The 23,001-nt window shown below is 46.8% G+C and overlaps 1 long non-coding RNA gene across 1 annotated transcript; it reads left to right on the top strand.

The window, feature by feature from the left end:
- Nucleotides 1–2,889: 2,889 nt before the first annotated feature.
- Nucleotides 2,890–4,228, top strand: LOC123497745 (uncharacterized). Its single transcript, XR_006671480.2, has 2 exons — nt 2,890–3,253; nt 3,355–4,228. It is a non-coding gene; the product is annotated as an uncharacterized lncRNA (long non-coding RNA).
- The last annotated feature ends 18,773 nt before the right edge of the window (nt 4,229–23,001 follow it).

Genomic DNA, 23,001 nt, shown 5'->3' with positions numbered 1-23,001 from the left:
GTGGAGTTCTTTAAGAAATTTTGGCCCTGCCTTAAGCACTTGTTCTACGATATTGTCAATGGCTTCGCCTTAGGCACGGTGGATCTCTCCCGGCTGAACTACGGAGCCATTTGCCTTATTCCTAAGGTCAAAGGGGCGGATAATATTAAGCTTTTTAGACCCATTACCTTGATCAACGTCCCGTTCAAAATTTGTGCAAAAGTGTATGCATCGCGCTTGGCTCCGGTCGCTCAACGAGTGATTAGCTCTAGTCAAACGGGTTTCCTCAAACACCGTAACATCCTCGAGGGACCAATTGCGTTACAAGAGATCGTTCATGAGTTGAAAAGGACCAAGGCACAGGGAGTGCTTCTCAAATTAGATTTCGAGAAAGCGTACGATCGCGTGAACTGGGAGTTCGTGCGAGAAGTCCTCCTCAAAAAGGGTTTTGAGGCAGGATTCGTACATCGCATCATGCACCTCGTGTGTAGTGGGCACACGGCGGTCAATATCAACGGCACAATGGGCAAGTTCTTTCGTAACAAGCGTGGTCTCCGTCAGGGAGACCCAAGCTCCCCGCTCATCTTTAACTTTGTTGCGGATGCCTTGGCGGCCATGATTAAGAAAGCAAGGGCAGCGGGTCACATTACAGGGCTCGTTGCGCATCTGATTCCGGGTGGGGTCACGCATTTGCAATATGCTGACGATACGATGCTCTTATTCGAACCCGACGACCACAGCTTAGCTACCACCAAACTACTTCTGCTTGCGTTCGAGATCTTATCAGGGCTTAAGATCAACTTTCTGAAAAGCGAAGTGATCACCATTGGGATGGATGATCTAGCTAGCTCGCGGGTTGCGAATCTCCTTAATTGCAAGCTAGGGAGCTTTCCAATTAAATACTTGGGCCTCCCGATTTCGACCAAGAAACCTACCATAGCGGAATGGGAACCGCTTTATGGGAAGGTCGCTAACAGAGTGAGCCCTTGGAGGGGTAGGTTTATGTCCTCGGCGGCGAGGCTAATCCTAACCAACTCGAGCTTATCTTCCCTCCCTATATTCACTATGGGGATGTTCCTACTAGCGGATGGGGTTCACACAAGACTCGATACCCCTCGCTCCCGGTTCTTTTGGGAAGGAGCCGGGACCAAGCGCAAATACCACTTAGTGAAATGGGCAGCAGCGTGTAGGCCAAAGAAATTTGGCGGCCTAGGTATCACGAATTCTAAACTCATGAACGTGGCGTTGCTAACTAAGTGGTGGTGGCGTCTTGCCCAAAACGAGTCGGGGCTCTGGGCAGACATCCTTCGAGCTAAATATTTCCCGGAGGGGAATTTGTTCAAGGCTAAAGTCAACGGTTCGGCCTTTTGGAACGGGATCCAAGCGGTTCGACCGGCGTTTTCAGTTGGTGCGCAGTTCCGGGTAAACAACGGCAAGTCCACACGGTTCTGGCTCGACCATTGGTGGGGTCAGGAGCCGTTATGGCATTCTCATCCGGAATTGTACCAATTGGCAACGGACACTAGCATTTTCGTGGCCGATGCTTTACGCGTCCACCCTCCAGCCATTTCGTTCATCAGGAATTTAGAGCCCAGGGAGGCTGCAAGCTGGGACGCTTTGACGGTCGACTTGGGTGGTCTGAACCGTAGCACTGGGGCGGACACGATATCGTGGAAGTTGACCGCTTCTAAGAGATTTTCGGTCAAGTCCTTATATGACAAGTTATCTTCGGGACCTACATTAGATATAGCTAGGGGGATATGGAAGGCTGCCATTCCTCTCAAAATCAAGATCTTCTTTTGGCAAATGTTTCGCAACCGCTTACCTACGTCGGACAACGTTGCCAAACGAAATGGGCTGGCGGACGGCACGTGCACCACTTGCGGTTTAGGGGAAAACGCGAACCACGTTTTCTTTGGTTGTGCGCTTGCTAGATTTGCGTGGAGTGCGGTGAGAGACGCATTCAATCAAAATTGGAACCCTCAATCTAGCCACGACTTGTTGTCTATCTTAACGGCGCAAAGAGGGGCCAATGCTAGGATAGTTTGGAGATGCGTTGGGGCGCTTCTTTGGTCCCTCTGGACGGTTCGTAACAAAATTACGATTGAACACAAGTTCCCGACCCACCCCGCTGATATTATCTTCAAATGCCATATTTTCCTTCAGGTTTGGGCTCCACTGGGGAAGAAGCGTGACATCGAGCGCATGAAAGAGGCCATGGAGCTGATCAAGACAACCATGATGAAGGCGCGGCACGGGACGATGGCTGCGCCATGATCCTCCTCGTTTTGCTTCCTTTGGCCTTGTTGCTCCGCTTTTGTGTTACCGATCTTGTGGCTGTGTGCTACTTAGCTTTATCTTGAGCCATGGGCTCGTTGGACTTTATCTATTTGGCTTGTAAGACTTTATGTGTGGATTCTGCCTGGTGGTTTTATTAAGTTAAAGTCGGACGCTGCTAGCGTCTATGTTCCAAAAAAAAAAGCGGTGGTCATTGCAAGTATAACGCCGCGCCGAGGCGTTTACGTGCTCTTGCACCGTCATACACGCACGCGGAGCTTATAGCCACCGTGGAAGGACCGCACCAGCGACTTGCGGGCACCGATGCAACACTCTTGTATCGTTCAGCCCAACCATCCATTATAAGTGTTCGATGTGCATGAGTCAAATTTAATATATAGGAGTTAAGTTTAGGGATTTGGCTAAGAACCATTTTATTTTTGAACTTATCAAAGTTGAGGAGATAAATTTTTCTTGAAACTGAGGATTTTTTTTTAGATGGAGAAACTGAGGAATTAAGGTTTGAGGAGGGGTTAAATTTGATTGGCTCGGTTAGAGATGCAACCATAACTGTTGGGCCAACAGCCAGCCCAGGCTCTCTCACTGCCGGCCTAGAAGCGCGGCCCAGCAAGATTAGGATGAATGAACATGTGCGGCCCAGGTTGTGAACTGGACGTCCTCTTTTCTTTTCTCCAACGGTCGGTCGCCGGCGAGACGCGACGGCAGCTGAGATCCGCCGCCTACCAGCCTCGCCGCCGCGGGCCGCGGCCGGAGAGATGCGAGGGGAGGGGATACTCGAGTTGCATGCGAGCGAAGCGGCGGCGTCGTGGGTGGTGGGGGCGGATGGGCACGGACGCGCACCTCTTCACCACGACGACGCCGCCATCCGGGCGTTCTTGGACTCCCGCTTGAACGCCGACGATGTCGACGTGCTCAAGTCGGGCGCCTCCTCGCCCTCGTAGCGCAGGGCATCGACGTCCGGCGCCTCTTCCAGCAGGTTCGGTTCAATTCATCTCGAAATTCCCCTCCTCTCTCTCAGCCCACATGCCGCGGTCATGACGGGATTTGGATTGATTTGCGTGCGTTCGTGCGTCGCAGCTGAAGAACTTGGCGTCGCTGTCGCTGGAGGCGAAGCAAAGCAAAAGGGGAACTCGAAGTTGTACTCGGCCCGCCATCCCCTCCATCGCCCGCCATATGTTCGACGAAATGCCGGCTACCCTCCTCCTTGGGTTCTGAAGGTGGCTCTGTACACAGAGGAGACAGCTGTGCAGGAGGAGGAGGGGGATCCTGCACAAGTTCTAATGCACACCAACATGCTATAATGGTTGGCTGTTAGTACCTCTTACGAGGTTGTGCAAGCCTGTTCATGGGAGGGATCCGGTAGTATGTTCAATCAGGTGTGTTGCAAATGCAACAAGTACTCCCTCCGTTCGGAAATACTTGTCATTAAAATGGATGAAAATGGATGTATCTAAAACTAAAATACATCTAGATACATCCATTTCAACGACAAGTATTTCTGGACGGAGGGAGTAGTTTGCAATCTGGACAATGCCTCAAGGAAACGAAGGTTAAAAAAAAACCTTCAGGCACAAACAGCTGATACTGAAGCATTGCTTTCTTTTAGGGCAACAATATGTGGATAATGATGTCCACAGTTTCCTTCAGTTTGTTATGCAGGATGGTGAGTTGGTGGCTGATGGCGTGGCAGGTTATCCTTGACCTTTTGGATGGCGTGGCATATTCACTCATTAGTCAAATTACAAGGCGTGGGTGGGTTTTCTTGTGTGGGGTATGTGATTGCGTCGCATCTATCTCTATGAATTTTATATATCGTGTTATTTTTTTGTTTGAGCAGACTGCTGTTTATAATGCAAATGCGTGCCTATTTGTCGAAATACATGTTCATGCCACAACTTTATTCTAAATGATCATGGATCTCGTCTTATAAGTTTACTATCATTCAGTCAAAGTCAGCTTCCAATTATTGCTCAAGTTCGTTTTTCGTGCTCTCAAGGGATTATTATGCATCTGACTTTAATTAAGGCCCGCTCTGTCCTTGTATTCTTGATTATTCTTGTGAACATGTTCCTCCAGCTTTGCCGCCTTTCCCTCCCGCACACGGTATAGTTGGGATGATGTTGTAACTCCTGCCAGAATAGTCATCACCATTTGAGCATAGAAAAACGCAAAACTGCTGGTATAAAACAAATGCTAGTAGTGACAGGTTATCAATTTATTATATCCTGATTTGAATTTGACTTAATCTTTCATTCAAGCTGGAGGAGGCGTTGGGGTAGCGCACAAGGCCCCTTTAATCTGTGAAGTGCCAGCGCCTCCCTCCCTGAGTTCTTCAAGTTTGGGTCCATCAATGGGCATTTCGGAGAAGTGATGGATGATTTTGTGAGGAGAACGGTTTTTTGTAGCTTGAGCTACGCGGTACCCACTATCGTAGCCAATATGAGCTTTGGTGCATGTGGATCTGTGCTGAATTAGCAGCTGTGTCAGGCGGTAACACATCACAGTCTGGCGCCAGAATACCTTTGATGGGCCCGGTACTGTACCTGAAATGATGTGACATGAGCCCGGTCAGACAAGCCCCACATACTATTGTCCCACCATCGAGGTGTGACTCGTGGATTCAATATTTTTATCCCCAGCCATGAAGACTCTGCTCCTCGTTTGGAGCATAAATTGTTGATTCTGAAAGATGCACCGGCTGGATCTAATAATTGTCAGGAGGTCTTGAGTGACACAACCGGGTGGGAACGAAGGTAAGATGGATCATAGCACAATTATTTGAGGGAGTGAATTTATATCTTGTAGTTATCGAACACTTTTTTTTACCAGATCCACTAGATTGCATGCTAATTTTCAATTCTATCAGGGATATGGAACAACAGGAATCATTTATGTATGTAATTACAACCAAGTCACTGCCACACAACGCCTCTCTCTTCTCTGCGCTTCCCTCACATCACCTCTCTCTTTCCTTTCTCTTTCACACACAACAACAGGCCAACACATGCATGCAGTTATAAAAAAAAGCTCCTTCTCTTGCATGCGGCTCCATTCTTCTGCGCTCTCTCACATCACATCAGCACCTCACATGAATGCCTCTCACATGTGTGCCGACAAACACCTGTTAATCGCTGGGAAAACAGTACCTACACAGTGGACATGCACATGCGTAGTCAGTAGGTGGTCAAATAACGCACAGATCACGACGCAAGTGAACGGCCTAGATAATGGGTACCGCGTAGCTCGGCCTAGGCTGCAACTTCCCGTTTTGGAGAACGGTTTTTTGTAGCTTGAGCTACGCGGCACCCACTATCGTAGTTGTCCAATATGAGCTTTGGTGCATGTGGATCTGTGCTGAATTAGCAGCTGTGTCAGGCGGTAAACACATCACAGTCTGGCGCCAGAATACCTTTGATGGGCCCGGTATTGTACCTGACATGATCTGACATGAGCCCGGTCAGAAAAGCCCCACATACTATTGTCCCACCATCGACGTGTGACTCGTGGATTCAATATTTTTATCCCCAGCCATGAAGACTCTGCTCCTCGTTTGGAGCACAAATTATTGATTCTGAAAGATGCACCGGCTGAATCTAATAATTGTCACGAGGTCTTGAGTGACACAACCGGGTCGGCACGAAGGTAAGATGGATCATAGCACAATTATTTGAGGGAGCGAATTTATATCTTGAAGTTATCGAACACTTAATTTTTACCAGATCCACTAGATTGCATGCTAATTATCAATTCTGTCAGGGATATGGAAAGCAGGAATCATTTACGTATGTAATTACAACCAAGTCACTGTCACACAACGCCTCTCTCTTCTCTGCGCTTCTCTCACATCACCTCTCTCTTTCCTTTCTCTTTCACACACAACAACAGACCAACACATGCATGCAGTTATAAAAAAAGCTCCTTCCCTTGCATGCGGCTCCATTCTTCTGCGCTCTCTCACATCACACCAGCACCTCACATGCATGCCTCTCACATGTGTGCCGACAAACACCTCTTAATCGCTGGGAAAACAGTACCTACACAGTGGACAAGCACATGCGTAGTGAGTAGGTGGTCAAATAACGCACATATCACGACGCAAGTGAACGGCCTAGATAATGGGTACCGCGTAGCTCGGCCTAGGCTGCAACTTCCCATTTTGGAGAACGGTCTTTTGTAGCTTGAGCTACGTGGTACCCACTATCGTAGTCGTCCAATATGAGCTTTGGTGCATGTGGATCTGTGCTGAATTAGCAGCTGTGTCAGGCGGTAAACACGTCACAGTCTGGCGCCAGAATACCTTTGATGGGCCCGGTACTGTACCTGAAATGATGTGACATGAGCCCGGTTAGACAAGCCCCACATACTATTGTCCCACCATCGAGGTGTGACTCGTGGATTCAATATTTTTATCCCCAGCCATGAAGACTCTGCTCCTCGTTTGGAGCACAAATTGTTGATTCTGAAAGATGCACCGGCTGAATCTAATAATTGTCAGGAGGTCTTGAGTGACACAACCGGGTGGGAACGAAGGTAAGATGGATCATAGCACAATTATTAGAGGGAGCGAATTTATATCTTGAAGTTATCGAACACTTTTTTTTACCAGATCCACTAGATTGCATGCTAATTTTCAATTCTGTCAGGGATATGGAACAGCAGGAATCATTTATGTATGTAATTATAACCAAGTCACTGTCACACAACGCCTCTCTCTTCTCTGCGCTTCTCTCACATCACCTCTCTCTTTCCTTTCTCTTTCACACACAACAACAGGCCAACACATGCATGCAGTTATAAAAAAAAGCTCCTTCCCTTGCATGCGGCTCCATTCTTCTGGGCTCTCTGACATCACATCAGCACCTCTCATGCATGCCTCTCACATGTGTGCCGACAAACACCTGTTAATCGCTGGGAAAACAGTACCTACACAGTGGACATGCACATGCGTAGTCAGTAGGTGGTCAAATAACGCACATATCACGACGCAAGTGAACGGCCTAGATAATGGGTACCGCGTAGCTCGGCCTAGGCTGCAACTTCCCATTTTGGAGAACGGTCTTTTGTAGCTTGAGCTACGTGGTACCCACTATCGTAGTCGTCCAATATGAGCTTTGGTGCATGTGGATCTGTGCTGAATTAGCAGCTGTGTCAGGCGGTAAACACATCACAGTCTGGCGCCAGAATACCTTTGATGGGCCCGGTACTGTACCTGAAATGATGTGACATGAGCCCGGTTAGACAAGCCCCACATACTATTGTCCCACCATCGATGTGTGACTCGTGGATTCAATATTTTTATCCCCAGCCATGAAGACTCTGCTCCTCGTTTGGAGCACAAATTGTTGATTCTGAAAGATGCACCGGCTGAATCTGATAATTGTCAGGAGGTCTTGAGTGACACAATCGGGTGGGAACGAAGGTAAGATGGATCATAGCACAATTATTTAAGGGAGCGAATTTATATCTTGAAGTTATCGAACACTTTTTTTTACCAGATCCACTAGATTGCATGCTAATTTTCAATTCTGTCAGGGATATGGAACAGCAGGAATCATTTCTGTATGTAATTACATCCATGTCACTATCACACAACGCCTCTCTCTTCTCTGCGCTTCTCTCACATCACCACTCTCTTTCCTTTCTCTTTCACACACAACAACAGGCCAACACATGCATGCAGTTATAAAAAAAAGCTCCTTCGCTTGCATGCGGCTCCATTCTTCTGCGCTCTCTCACATCACATCAGCACCTCACATGCATGCCTCTCACATGTGTGCCGACAAACACCTGTTAATCGCTGGGAAAACAGTACCTACACAGTGGACATGCACATGCGTAGTCAGTAGGTGGTCAAATAACGCACAAATCACGACGCAAGTGAACGGCCTAGAGAATGGGTACCGCGTAGCTCGGCCTAGGCAGCAACTTCCCATTCTAGAGAACGGTTTTTTGTAGCTTGAGCTACGTGGTACCCACTATCGTAGTCGTCCAATATGAGCTTTGGTGCATGTGGATCTTTGCTGAATTAGCAGCTGTGTCAGGCGGTAAACACATCACAGTCTGGCACCAGAATACCTTTGATGGGCCCGGTACTGTACCTGACATGATGTGACATGAGCCCGGTCAGACAAGCCCCACATACTATTGTCCCACCATCGACGTGTGACTCGTGGATTCAATATTTTTATCCCCAGCCATGAAGACTCTGCTCCTCGTTTGGAGCACAAATTGTTGATTCTGAAAGATGCACCAGCTGAATATAATAATAGTCAGGAGGTCTTGAGTGACACAACCGGGTGGGAACGAAGGTAAGATGGATCATAGCACAATTATTTGAGGGAGCGAATTTATATCTTGAAGTTATCAAACACTTTTTTTACCAGATCCACTAGATTGCATGCTAATTTTCAATTCTGTCAGGGATATGGAACAGCAGGGATCATTTATGTATGTAATTACAACCAAGTCACTGTCACACAACGCCTCTCACTTCTCTGCGCTTCTCTCACATCACCTCTCTCTTTCCTTTCTCTTTCACACACAACAACAGGCCAACACATGCATGCAGTTATAAAGAAAAGCTCCTTCCCTTGCTTGTGGCTCCATTCTTCTGCGCTCTCTCACATCACACCAGCACCTCACATGCATGCCTCTCACATGTGTGCCGACAAACACCTGTTAATCGCTGGGAAAACAATACCTACACAATGGACAAGCACATGCGTAGTGAGTAGGTGGTCAAATAACGCACATATCACGACGCAAGTGAACGGCCTAGATAATGGGTTCCGCGTAGCTCGGCCTAGGCTGCAACTTCCCATTTTGGAGAACAGTTTTTTGTAGCTTGAGCTACGCGGTACCCACTATCGTAGTCGTCCAATATGAGCTTTGGTGCATGTGGATCTGTGCTGAATTAGCAGCTGCGTCAGGCGGTCAACACATCACAGTCTGGCGTCAGAATACCTTTGATGGGCCCGGTACTGTACCTGACAAGATGTGACATGAGGCCGGTCAGACAAGCCCCACATACTATTGTCCCACCATCGACGTGTGACTCGTGGACTCAATATTTTTATCCCCAGCCATGAAGACTCTGCTCCTCGTTTGGAGCATAAATTGTTGATTCTGAAAGATGCACCGGCTGAATCTAATAATTGTCAGGAGGTCTTGAGTGACACAACCGGGTGGGAACGAAGATAATATGGATCATAGGACAATTATTTAAGGGAGCGAATTTATATCTTGAAGTTATCGAACACTTTTTTTACCAGATCCACTAGATTGCATGCTAATTTTCAATTCTGTCAGGGATATGGAACAGCAGGAATCATTTATGTATGTAATTACATCCATGTCCTTGTCACACAACGCCTCTCTCTTCTCTGCGCTTATCTCACATCACCTCTCTCTTTCCTTTCACTTTCACACACAACAACAGGGCAACACATGCATGCAGTTATAAAAAAAGCTCCTTCCCTTGCATGCGGCTCCTTTCTTCTGCGCTCTCTCACATCACATCAGCACCTCACATGCATGCCTCTCACATGTGTGCCGACAAACACCTGTTAATCGCTGGGAAAACAGTACCTACACAGTGGACATGCACATGCGTAGTCAGTAGGTGGTCAAATAACGCACAAATCACGACGCAAGTGAACGGCCTAGAGAATGGGTACCGCGTAGCTCGGCCTAGGCAGCAACTTCCCATTCTAGAGAACGGTTTTTTGTAGCTTGAGCTACGCGGTACCCACTATCGTAGTCGTCCAATATGAGCTTTGGTGCATGTGGATCTGTGCTGAATTAGCAGCTGTGTCAGGCGGTAAACACATCACAGTCTGGCACCAGAATACCTTTGATGGGCCCGGTACTGTACCTGACATGATGTGACATGAGCCTGGTCAGACAAGCCCCACATACTATTGTGCCACCATCGACGTGTGACTCGTGGATTCAATATTTTTATCCCCAGCCATGAAGACTCTGCTCCTCGTTTGGAGCGCAAATTGTTGATTCTGAAAGATGCACCAGCTGAATATAATAATAGTCAGGAGGTCTTGAGTGACACAACCGGGTGGGAACGAAGGTAAGATGGATCATAGCACAATTATTTGAGGGAGCGAATTTATATCTTGAAGTTATCGGACACTTTTTTTTACCAGATCCACTAGATTGCATGCTAATTTTCAATTCTGTCAGGGATATGGAACAGCAGGGATCATTTATGTATGTAATTACAACCAAGTCACTGTCACACAACGCCTCTCTCTTCTCTGCGCTTCTCTCACATCACCTCTCTCTTTCCTTTCTCTTTCACACACAACAACAGGCCAACACATGCATGCAGTTATAAAGAAAAGCTCCTTCCCTTGCTTGCGGCTCCATTCTTCTGCGCTCTCTCACATCACACCAGCACCTCACATGCATGCCTCTCACATGTGTGCCGACAAACACCTGTTAATCGCTGGGAAAACAATACCTACACAATGGACAAGCACATGCGTAGTGAGTAGGTGGTCAAATAACGCACATATCACGACGCAAGTGAACGGCCTAGATAATGGGTTCCGCGTAGCTCGGCCTAGGCTGCAACTTCCCATTTTGGAGAACGGTTTTTTGTAGCTTGAGCTACGCGGTACCCACTATCGTAGTCGTCCAATATGAGCTTTGGTGCATGTGGATCTGTGCTGAATTAGCAGCTGCGTCAGGCGGTAAACACATCACAGTCTGGCGTCAGAATACCTTTGATGGGCCCGGTACTGTACCTGACATGATGTGACATGAGCCCGGTCAGACAAGCCCCACATACTATTGTCCCACCATCGACGTGTGACTCGTGGACTCAATATTTTTATCCCCAGCCATGAAGACTCCGCTCCTCGTTTGGAGCATAAATTGTTGATTCTGAAAGATGCACCGGCTGAATCTAATAATTGTCAGGAGGTCTTGAATGACACAACCGGGTGGGAACGAAGGTAATATGGATCATAGGACAATTATTTAAGGGAGCGAATTTATATCTTGAAGTTATCGAACACTTTTTTACCAGATCCACTAGATTGCATGCTAATTTTCAATTCTGTCAGGGATATGGAACAGCAGGAATCATTTCTGTATGTAATTACATCCAAGTCCTTGTCACACAACGCCTCTCTCTTCTCTGCGCTTATCTCACATCACCTCTCTCTTTCCTTTCTCTTTCACACACAACAACAGGGCAACACATGCATGCAGCTATAAAAAAAAGCTCCTTCCCTTGCATGCGGCTCCTTTCTTCTGCGCTCTCTCACATCACATCAGCACCTCACATGCATGCCTCTCACATGTGTGCCGACAAACACCTGTTAATCGCTGGGAAAACAGTACCTACACAGTGGACATGCACATGCGTAGTCAGTAGGTGGTCAAATAACGCACAAATCACGACGCAAGTGAACGGCTAGAGAATGGGTACCGCGTAGCTCGGCCTAGGCAGCAACTTCCCATTCTAGAGAACGGTTTTTTGTAGCTTGAGCTACGCGGTACCCACTATCGTAGTCGTCCAATATGAGCTTTGGTGCATGTGGATCTGTGCTGAATTAGCAGCTGTGTCAGGCGGTAAACACATCACAGTCTGGCACCAGAATACCTTTGATGGGCCCGGTACTGTACCTGACATGATGTGACATGAGCCCGGTCAGACAAGCCCCACATACTATTGTCCCACCATCGACGTGTGACTCGTGGATTCAATATTTTTATCCCCAGCCATGAAGACTCTGCTCCTCGTTTGGAGCACAAATTGTTGATTCTGAAAGATGCACCAGCTGAATATAATAATAGTCAGGAGGTCTTGAGTGACACAACCGGGTGGGAACGAAGGTAAGATGGATCATAGCACAATTATTTGAGGGAGCGAATTTATATCTTGAAGTTATCGGACACTTTTTTTTTACCAGATCCACTAGATTGCATGCTAATTTTCAATTCTGTCAGGGATATGGAACAGCAGGGATCATTTATGTATGTAATTACAACCAAGTCACTGTCACACAACGCCTCTCTCTTCTCTGCGCTTCTCTCACATCACCTCTCTCTTTCCTTTCTCTTTCACACACAACAACAGGCCAACACATGCATGCAGTTATAAAGAAAAGCTCCTTCCCTTGCTTGCGGCTCCATTCTTCTGCGCTCTCTCACATCACACCAGCACCTCACATGCATGCCTCTCACATGTGTGCCGACAAACACCTGTTAATCGCTGGGAAAACAGTACCTACACAGTGGACAAGCACATGCGTAGTGAGTAGGTGGTCAAATAACGCACATATCACGACGCAAGTGAACGGCCTAGATAATGGGTTCCGCGTAGCTCGGCCTAGGCTGCAACTTCCCATTTTGGAGAACGGTTTTTTGTAGCTTGAGCTACGCGGTACCCACTATCGTAGTCGTCCAATATGAGCTTTGGTGCATGTGGATCTGTGCTGAATTAGCAGCTGCGTCAGGCGGTAAACACATCACAGTCTGGCGTCAGAATACCTTTGATGGGCCCGGTACTGTACCTGACATGATGTGACATGAGCCCGGTCAGACAAGCCCCACATACTATTGTCCCACCATCGACGTGTGACTCGTGGACTCAATATTTTTATCCCCAGCCATGAAGACTCCGCTCCTCGTTTGGAGCATAAATTGTTGATTCTGAAAGATGCACCGGCTGAATCTAATAATTGTCAGGAGGTCTTGAGTGACACAACCGGGTGGGAACGAAGGTAATATGGATCATAGGACAATTATTTAAGGGAGCGAATTTATATCTTGAAGTTATCGAACACTTTTTTACCAGATCCACTGGATTGCATGCTAATTTTCAATTCTGTCAGGGATATGGAACAGCAGGAATCATTTCTGTATGTAATTACATCCAAGTCCTTGTCACACAACGCCTCTCTCTTCTCTGCGCTTATCTCACATCACCTCTCTCTTTCCTTTCTCTTTCACACACAACAACAGGGCAACACATGCATGCAGCTATAAAAAAAAGCTCCTTCCCTTGCATGCGGCTCCTTTCTTCTGCGCTCTCTCACATCACATCAGCACCTCACATGCATGCCTCTCACATGTGTGCCGACAAACACCTGTTAATCGCTGGGAAAACAGTACCTACACAGTGGACATGCACATGCGTAGTCAGTAGGTGGTCAAATAACGCACAGATCACGATGCAAGTGAACGGCCTAGATAATGGGTACCGCGTAGCTCGGCCTATGCTGCAAATTCCCATTTTGGAGAACGGTTTTTTGTAGCTTGAGCTACGCGGTACCCACTATCATAGTCGTCCAATATGAGCTTTGGTGCATGTGGATCTGTGCTGAATTAGCAGCTGTGTCAGGCGGTAAACACATCACAGTCTGGCGCCAGAATACCTCTGATGGGCCCGGTATTGTACCTGACATGATGTGACATGAGCCCGGTCAGACATGCCCCACATACTATTGTCCCACCATCGACGTGTGACTCGTGGATTCAATATTTTTATCCCTAGCCATGAAGACTCTGCTCCTCGTTTGGAGCACCAATTGTTGATTCTGAAAGATGCACCGGCTGAATCTAATAATTGTGAGGAGGTCTTGAGTGACACAACAGGGTGGGAACGAAGGTAAGATGGATCATAGCACAATTATTTGAGGGAGCGAATTTATATCATGAAGTTATCGAACACTTTTTTTACCAGATCCACTAGATTGCATGCTAATTTTCAATTCTGTGAGGGATATGGAACAGCAGGAATCATTTATGTATGTAATTACAACCAAGTCACTTTCACACAACGCCTCTCTCTTCTCTGCGCTTCTCTCACATCACCTCTCTCTTTCCTTTCTCTTGCACACACAACAACAGGCCAAAACATGCATGCAGTTATAAAAAAAAGCTCCTTCCCTTGCATGCGGCTCCATTCTTCTGCGCTCTCTCACATCACATCAGCACCTCACATGCATGCCTCTCACATGTGTGCCGACATACACCTGTTAATCACTGGGAAAACAGTACCTACACAGTGGACATGCACATGCGTAGTCAGTAGGTGGTCAAATAACGCACAGATCACGACGCAAGTGAATGGCCTAGATAATGGGTACCGCGTAGCTCGGCCTAGGCTGCAACTTCCCGTTTTGGAGAACGGTTTTTTGTAGCTTGAGCTACGCGGTACCCACTATCGTAGTCGTCCAATATGAGCTTTGGTGCATGTGGATCTATGCTGAATTAGCAGCTGTGTCAGGCGGTAAACACATCACAGTCTGGCGCCAGAATACCTTTGATGGTCCCGGTACTGTACCTGACATGATGTGACATGAGACCGGTCAGACAAGCCCCACATACTATTGTCCCACCATCGACGTGTGACTCGTGGATTCATTATTTTTATCCCCAGTCATGAAGACTCTGCTCCTCGTTTGGAGCACAAATTGTTGATTCTGAAAGATGCACCGGCTCAATCTAATAATAGTCAAGAGGTCTTGAGTGACACAACCGGGTGGGAGCGAAGGTAAGATGGATCACATCACAATTATTTGAGGGAGCGAATTTATATCATGAAGGTATCGAATACATTTTTTTACCAGATCCACTAGATTGCATGCTAATTTTCAATTCTGTCAGGGATATGGAACAGCAGGAATCATTTATGTATGTAATTACAACCAAGTCACTGTCACACAACGGCTCTCTCTTCTCTGCGCTTCTCTCACATCACCTCTCTCTTTCCTTTCTCTTTCACACACAACAACGGGCCAACACATGCATGCAGTTATAAAAAAAGCTCCTTCCCTTGCATGCGGCTCCATTCTTCTGCGCTCTCTCACATCACATCAGCACCTCACATGCATGCCTCTCACATGTGTGCCGACAAACACCTGTTAATCGCTGGGAAAACAGTACCTACACAGTGGACATGCACATGCGTAGTCAGTAGGTGGTCAAATAACGCACAGATCACGACGCAAGTGAACGGCCTAGATAATGGGTACCGCGTAGCTCGGCCTAGGCTGCAACTTCCCGTTTTGGAGAACGGTTTTTTGTAGCTTGACCTACGCGGTACCCACTATCGTAGTCGTCCAATATGAGCTTTGGTGCATGTGGATCTATGCTGAATTAGCAGCTGTGTCAGGCGGTAAACACATCACAGTCTGGCGTCAGAATACTTTTGATGGGCCCGGTACTGTACCTGACATGATGTGACATGAGACCGGTCAGACAAGCCCCACATACTATTGTCCCACCATCGACGTGTGACTCGTGGATTCAATATTTTTATCCCCAGCCATGAAGACTCTGCTCCTCTTTTGGAGCACAAATTGTTGATTCTGAAAGATGCACCGGCTGAATCTAATAATTGTCAGGAGGTCTTGAGTGACACAACAGGATGGGAACGAAGGTAAGATGGATAACATCACAATTATTTGAGGGAGCGAATTTATATCTTGAAGTTATCAAATACATTTTTTTACCAGATCCACTAGATTGCATGCTAATTTTCAATTCTCTCAGGGATATGGAACAGCAGGAATCATTTATGTATGTAATTACAACCAAGTCACTGTGACACAACGCCTCTCTCTTCTCTGCGCTTCTCTCACATCACCTCTCTCTTTCCTTTCTCTTTCACAAACAACAACGGGCCAACACATGCATGCAGTTATAAAAAAAGCTCCTTCCCTTGCATGCGGCTCCATTCTTCTGCGCTCTCTCACATCACATCAGCACCTCACATGCATGCCTCTCACATGTGTGCCGACAAACACCTGTTAATCGCTGGGAAAACAGTACCTACACAGTGGACATGCACATGCGTAGTCAGTAGGTGGTCAAATAACGCACAGATCACGACGCAAGTGAACGGCCTAGATAATGGGTACCGCGTAGCTCGGCCTAGGCTGCAACTTCCCGTTTTGGAGCACGGTTTTTTGTAGCTTGAGCTACGCGGTTCCCACTATCGTAGTCGTCCAATATGAGCTTTGGTGCATGTGGATCTGTGCTGAATTAGCAGCTGTGTCAGGCAGTAAACACATCATAGTCTGGCACCAGAATACCTCTGATGGGCCCGGTACTGTACCTGACATGATGTGACATGAGCCCGGTCAGACGAGCTCCACATACTATTGTCCCACCATCGACGTGTGACTCGTGGATTCAATATTTTTATCCCCAGCCATGAAGACTCTGCTCCTCGTTTGGAGCACCAATTGTTGATTCTGAAAGATGCACCGGCTGAATCTAATAATTGTGAGGAGGTCTTGAGTGACACAACCGGGTGGGAACGAAGGTAAGATGGATCATAGCACAATTATTTGAGGGAGCGAATTTATATCATGAAGTTATCGAACACTTTTTTTAACCAGATCCACTAGATTGCATGCTAATTTTCAATTCTGTGAGGGATATGGAACAGCAGGAATCATTTATGTATGTAATTACAACCAAGTCACTGTCACACAACGCCTCTCTCTTCTCTGCGCTTCTCTCACATCACCTCTCTCTTTCCTTTCTCTTGCACACACAACAACAGGCCAAAACATGCATGCAGTTATAAAAAAAGCTCCTTCCCTTGCATGCGGCTCCATTCTTCTGCGCTCTCTCACATCACATCAGCACCTCACATGCATGCCTCTCACATGTGTGCCGACATACACCTGTTAATCACTGGGAAAACAGTACCTAGACAGTGGACATGCACATGCGTAGTCAGTAGGTGGTCAAATAACGCACAGATCACGACGCAAGTGAATGGCCTAGATAATGGGTACCGCGTAGCTCGGCCTAGGCTGCAACTTCCCGTTTTGGAGAACGGTTTTTTCTAGCTTGAGCTACGCGGTACCCACTATTGTAGTCGTCCAATATGAGCTTTGGTGCATGTGGATCTATGCTGAATTAGCAGCTGTGTCAGGCGGTAAACACATCACAGTCTGGCGCCAGAATACCTTTGATGGTCCCGGTACTGTACCTGACATGATGTGACATGAGACCGGTCAGACAAGCCCCACATACTATTGTCCCACCATCGACGTGTGACTCGTGGATTCAATATTTTTATCCCCAGCCATGAAGACTCTGCTCCTCGTTTGGAGCACAAATTGTTGATTCTGAAAGATGCACCGCCTGAATCTAATAATTGTCAGGAGGTCTTGGGTGACACAACCGGATGGGAACGAAGGTAAGATGGATAACATCACAATTATTTGAGGGAGCGAATTTATATCTTGAAGTTATCGAATACATTTTTTTACCAGATCCACTAGATTGCATGCTAATTTTCAATTCTGTCAGGGATATGGAACAGCAGGAATCATTTATGTATGTAATTACAACCAAGTCACTGTGACACAACGCCTCTCTCTTCTCTGCGCTTCTCTCACATCACCTCTCTCTTTCCTTTCTCTTTCACACACAACAACGGGCCAACACATGCATGCAGTTATAAAAAAAGCTCCTTCCCTTGCATGCGGCTCCATTCTTCTGCGCTCTCTCACATCACATCAGCACCTCACATGCATGCCTCTCACATGTGTGCCGACAAACACCTGTTAATCGCTGGGAAAACAGTACCTACACAGTGGACATGCACATGCGTAGTCAGTAGGTGGTCAAATAACGCACAGATCACGACGCAAGTGAACGGCCTAGATAATGGGTACCGCGTAGCTGGGCCTAGGCTGCAACTTCCCGTTTTGGAGAACGGTTTTTTGTAGCTTGACCTACGCGGTACCCACTATCGTAGTCGTCCAATATGTGCTTTGGTGCATGTGGATCTATGCTGAATTAGCAGCTGTGTCAGGCGGTAAACACATCATAGTCTGGCGTCGGAATACTTTTGATGGGCCCGGTACTGTACCTGACATGATGTGACATGAGACCGGTCAGACAAGCCACACATACTATTGTCCCACCATCGACGTGTGACTCGTGGATTCAATATTTTTATCCCCAGCCATGAAGACTCTGCTCCTCGTTTGGAGCACAAATTGTTGATTCTGAAAGATGCACCGGCTAAATCTAATAATTGTCAGGAGGTCTTGAGTGACACAACCGGATGGGAACGAAGGTAAGATGGATAACATCACAATTATTTGAGGGAGCGAATTTATATCTTGAAGTTATCGAACAGTTTTTTTACCAGATCCACTAGATTGCATGCTAATTTTCAATTCTGTCAGGGATATGGAACAGCAGGAATCATTTATGTATGTAATTACAACCAAGTCACTGTGACACAACGCCTCTCTCTTGTCTGCGCTTCTCTCACATCACCTCTCTCTTTCCTTTCTCTTTCACAAACAACAACGGGCCAACACATGCATGCAGTTATAAAAAAAGCTCCTTCCCTTGCATGCGGCTCCATTCTTCTGCGCTCTCTCACATCACATCAGCACCTCACATGCATGCCTCTCACATGTGTGCCGACAAACACCTGTTAATCGCTGGGAAAACAGTACCTACACAGTGGACATGCACATGCGTAGCCAGTAGGTGGTCAAATAACGCACAGATCACGACGCAAGTGAACGGCCTAGATAATGGGTACCGCGTAGCTCGGCCTAGGCTGCAACTTCCCGTTTTGGAGCACGGTTTTTTGTAGCTTGAGCTACGCGGTTCCCACTATCGTAGTCGTCCAATATGAGCTTTGGTGCATGTGGATCTGTGCTGAATTAGCAGCTGTGTCAGGCAGTAAACACATCACAGTCTGGCGCCAGAATACCTCTGATGGGCCCGGTACTGTACCTGACATGATGTGACATGAGCCCGGTCAGACGAGCCCCACATACTATTGTCCCACCATCGACGTGTGACTCGTGGATTCAATATTTTTATCCCTAGCCATGAAGACTCTGCTCCTCGTTTGGAGCACCAATTGTTGATTCTGAAAGATGCACCGGCTGAATCTAATAATTGTGAGGAGGTCTTGAGTGACACAACCGGGTGGGAACGAAGGTAAGATGGATCATAGCACAATTATTTGAGGGAGCGAATTTATATCATGAAGTTATCGAACACTTTTTTTACCAGATCCACTAGATTGCATGCTAATTTTCAATTCTGTGAGGGATATGGAACAGCAGGAATCATTTATGTATGTAATTACAACCAAGTCACTGTCACACAACGCCTCTCTCTTCTCTGCGCTTCTCTCACATCACCTCTCTCTTTCCTTTCTCTTGCACACACAACAACAGGCCAAAACATGCATGCAGTTATAAAAAAAAGCTCCTTCCCTTGCATGCGGCTCCATTCTTCTGCGCTCTCTCACATCACATCAGCACCTCACATGCATGCCTCTCACATGTGTGCCGACATACACCTGTTAATCACTGGGAAAACAGTACCTACACAGTGGACATGCACATGCGTAGTCAGTAGGTGGTCAAATAACGCACAGATCACGACGCAAGTGAACGGCCTAGATAATGTGTACCGCGTAGCTCGGCCTAGGCTGCAACTTCCCGTTTTGGAGAACGGTTTTTTGTAGCTTGAGCTACGCGGTACCCACTATCGTAGTCGTCCAATATGAGCTTTGGTGCATGTGGATCTATGCTGAATTAGCAGCTGTGTCAGGCGGTAAACACATCACAGTCTGGCGCCAGAATACCTTTGATGGTCCCGGTACTGTACCTGACATGATGTGACATGAGACCGGTCAGACAAGCCCCACATACTATTGGCCCACCATCGACGTGTGACTCGTGGATTCAATATTTTTATCCCCAGTCATGAAGACTCTGCTCCTCGTTTGGAGCACAAATTGTTGATTCTGAAAGATGCACCGGCTGAATCTAATAATAGTCAAGAGGTCTTGAATGACACAACCGGGTGGGAAAGAAGGTAAGATGGATCACATCACAATTATTTGAGGGAGCGAATTTATATCACGAAGGTATCGAATACATTTTTTTACCAGATCCACTAGATTGCATGCTAATTTTCAATTCTGTCAGGGATATGGAACAGCAGGAATCATTTATGTATGTAATTACAACCAAGTCACTGTCACACAACGGCTCTCTCTTCTCTGTGCTTCTCTCACATCACCTCTCTCTTTCCTTTCTCTTTCACACACAACAACGGGCCAACACATGCGTGCAGTTATAAAAAAAGCTCCTTCCCTTGCATGCGGCTCCATTCTTCTGCGCTCTCTCACATCACATCAGCACCTCACATGCATGCCTCTCACATGTGTGCCGACAAACACCTGTTAATCGCTGGGAAAACAGTACCTACACAGTGGACATGCACATGCGTAGTCAGTAGGTGGTCAAATAACGCACAGATCACGACGCAAGTGAACGGCCTAGATAATGGGTACCGCGTAGCTCGGCCTAGGCTGCAACTTCCCGTTTTGGAGAACGGTTTTTTGTAGCTTGACCTACGCGGTACCCACTATCGTAGTCGTCCAATATGAGCTTTGGTGCATGTGGATCTGTGCTGAATTAGCAGCTGTGTCAGGCGGTAAACACATCACAGTCTGGCGTCAGAATACTTTTGATGGGCCCGGTACTGTACCTGACATGATGTGACATGAGACCGGTCAGACAAGCCCCACATACTATTGTCCCACCATCGACGTGTGCCTCGTGGATTCAATATTTTTATCCCCAGCCATGAAGACTCTGCTCCTCGTTTGGAGCACCAATTGTTGATTCTGAAAGATGCACCGGCTGAATCTAATAATTGTGAGGAGGTCTTGAGTGACACAACCGGGTGGGAACGAAGGTAAGATGGATCATAGCACAATTATTTGAGGGAGCGAATTTATATCATGAAGTTATCGAACACTTTTTTTACCAGATCCACTAGATTGCATGCTAATTTTCAATTCTGTGAGGGATATGGAACAGCAGGAATCATTTATGTATGTAATTACAACCAAGTCACTGTCACACAACGCCTCTCTCTTCTCTGCGCTTCTCTCACATCACCTCTCTCTTTCCTTTCTCTTGCACACACAACAACAGGCCAATACATGCATGCAGTTATAAAAATAAGCTCCTTCCCTTGCATGCGGCTCCATTCTTCTGCGCTCTCTCACATCACATCAGCACCTCACATGCATGCCTCTCACATGTGTGCCGACAAACACCTGTTAATCACTGGGAAAACAGTACCTATACAGTGGACATGCACATGTGTAGTCAGTAGGTGGTCAAATAACGCACAGATCACGACGCAAGTGAACGGCCTAGATAATGGGTACTGCGTAGCTCGGCCTAGGCTGCAACTTCCCGTTTTGGAGAACGGTTTTTTGTAGCTTGAGCTACGTGGTACCCACTATCGTAGTCGTCCAATATGAGCTTTGGTGCATGTGGATCTATGCTGAATTAGCAGCTGTGTCAGGCGGTAAACACATCACAGTCTGGCGCCAGAATACCTTTGATGGTCCCGGTACTGTACCTGACATGATGTGACATGAGACCGGTCAGACAAGCCCCACATACTATTGTCCCACCATCGACGTGTGACTCGTGGATTCAATATTTTTATCCCCAGTCTTGAAGACTCTGCTCCTCGTTTGGAGCACAAATTGTTGATTCTGAAAGATGCACCGGCTGAATCTAATAATAGTCAAGAGGTCTTGAGTGACACAACCGGGTGGGAATGAAGGTAAGATGGATCACATCACAATTATTTGAGGGAGCGAATTTATATCATGAAGGTATCGAATACATTTTTTTACCAGATCCACTAGATTGCATGCTAATTTTCAATTCTGTCAGGGATATGGAACAGCAGGAATCATTTATGTATGTAATTACAACCAAGTCGCTGTCACACAACGCCTCTCTCTTCTCTGCGCTTCTCTCACATCACCTCTCTCTTTCCTTTCTCTTTCACACACAACAACGGGCCAACACATGCATGCAGTTATAAAAAAAGCTCCTTCCTTGCATGCGGCTCCATTCTTCTGCGCTCTCTCACATCACATCAGCACCTCACATGCATGCCTCTCACATGTGTGCCGACAAACACCTGTTAATCGCTGGGAAAACAGTACCTACACAGTGGACATGCACATGCGTAGTCAGTAGGTGGTCAAATAACGCACAGATCACGACACAAGTGAACGGCCTAGATAATGGGTACCGCGTAGCTCGGCCTAGGCTGCAACTTCCCGTTTTGGAGAACGGTTTTTTGTAGCTTGACCTAAGCGGTACCCACTATCGTATTCGTCCAATATGAGCTTTGGTGCATGTGGATCTATGCTGAATTAGCAGCTGTGTCAGGCGGTAAACACATCACAGTCTGGCGTCAGAATACTTTTGATGGGCCCGGTACTGTACCTGACATGATGTGACATGAGACCGGTCAGACAAGCCCCACATACTATTGTCCCACCATCGACGTGTGAGTCGTGGATTCAATATTTTTATCCCCAGCCATGAAGACTCTGCTCCTCGTTTGGAGCACAAATTGTTGATTCTGAAAGATGCACCGGCTGAATCTAATAATTGTCAGGAGGTCTTGAGTGACACAACCGGATGGGAACGAAGGTAAGATGGATAACATCACAATTATTTGAGGGAGCGAATTTATATCTTGAAGTTATCGAATACATTTTTTTACCAGATCCACTAGATTGCATGCTAATTATCAATTCTGTCAGGGATATGGAACAGCAGGAATCATTTATGTATGTAATTACAACCAAGTCACTGTGACACAACGCCTCTCTCTTCTCTGCGCTTCTCTCACATCACCTCT

Source organism: Aegilops tauschii, chromosome 3 (assembly GCF_002575655.3).
Source record: "Aegilops tauschii subsp. strangulata cultivar AL8/78 chromosome 3, Aet v6.0, whole genome shotgun sequence".
Classification (NCBI taxonomy): Eukaryota; Viridiplantae; Streptophyta; class Magnoliopsida; order Poales; family Poaceae; genus Aegilops; species Aegilops tauschii.
This window is presented reverse-complemented; position numbering and strand designations above follow the sequence as displayed.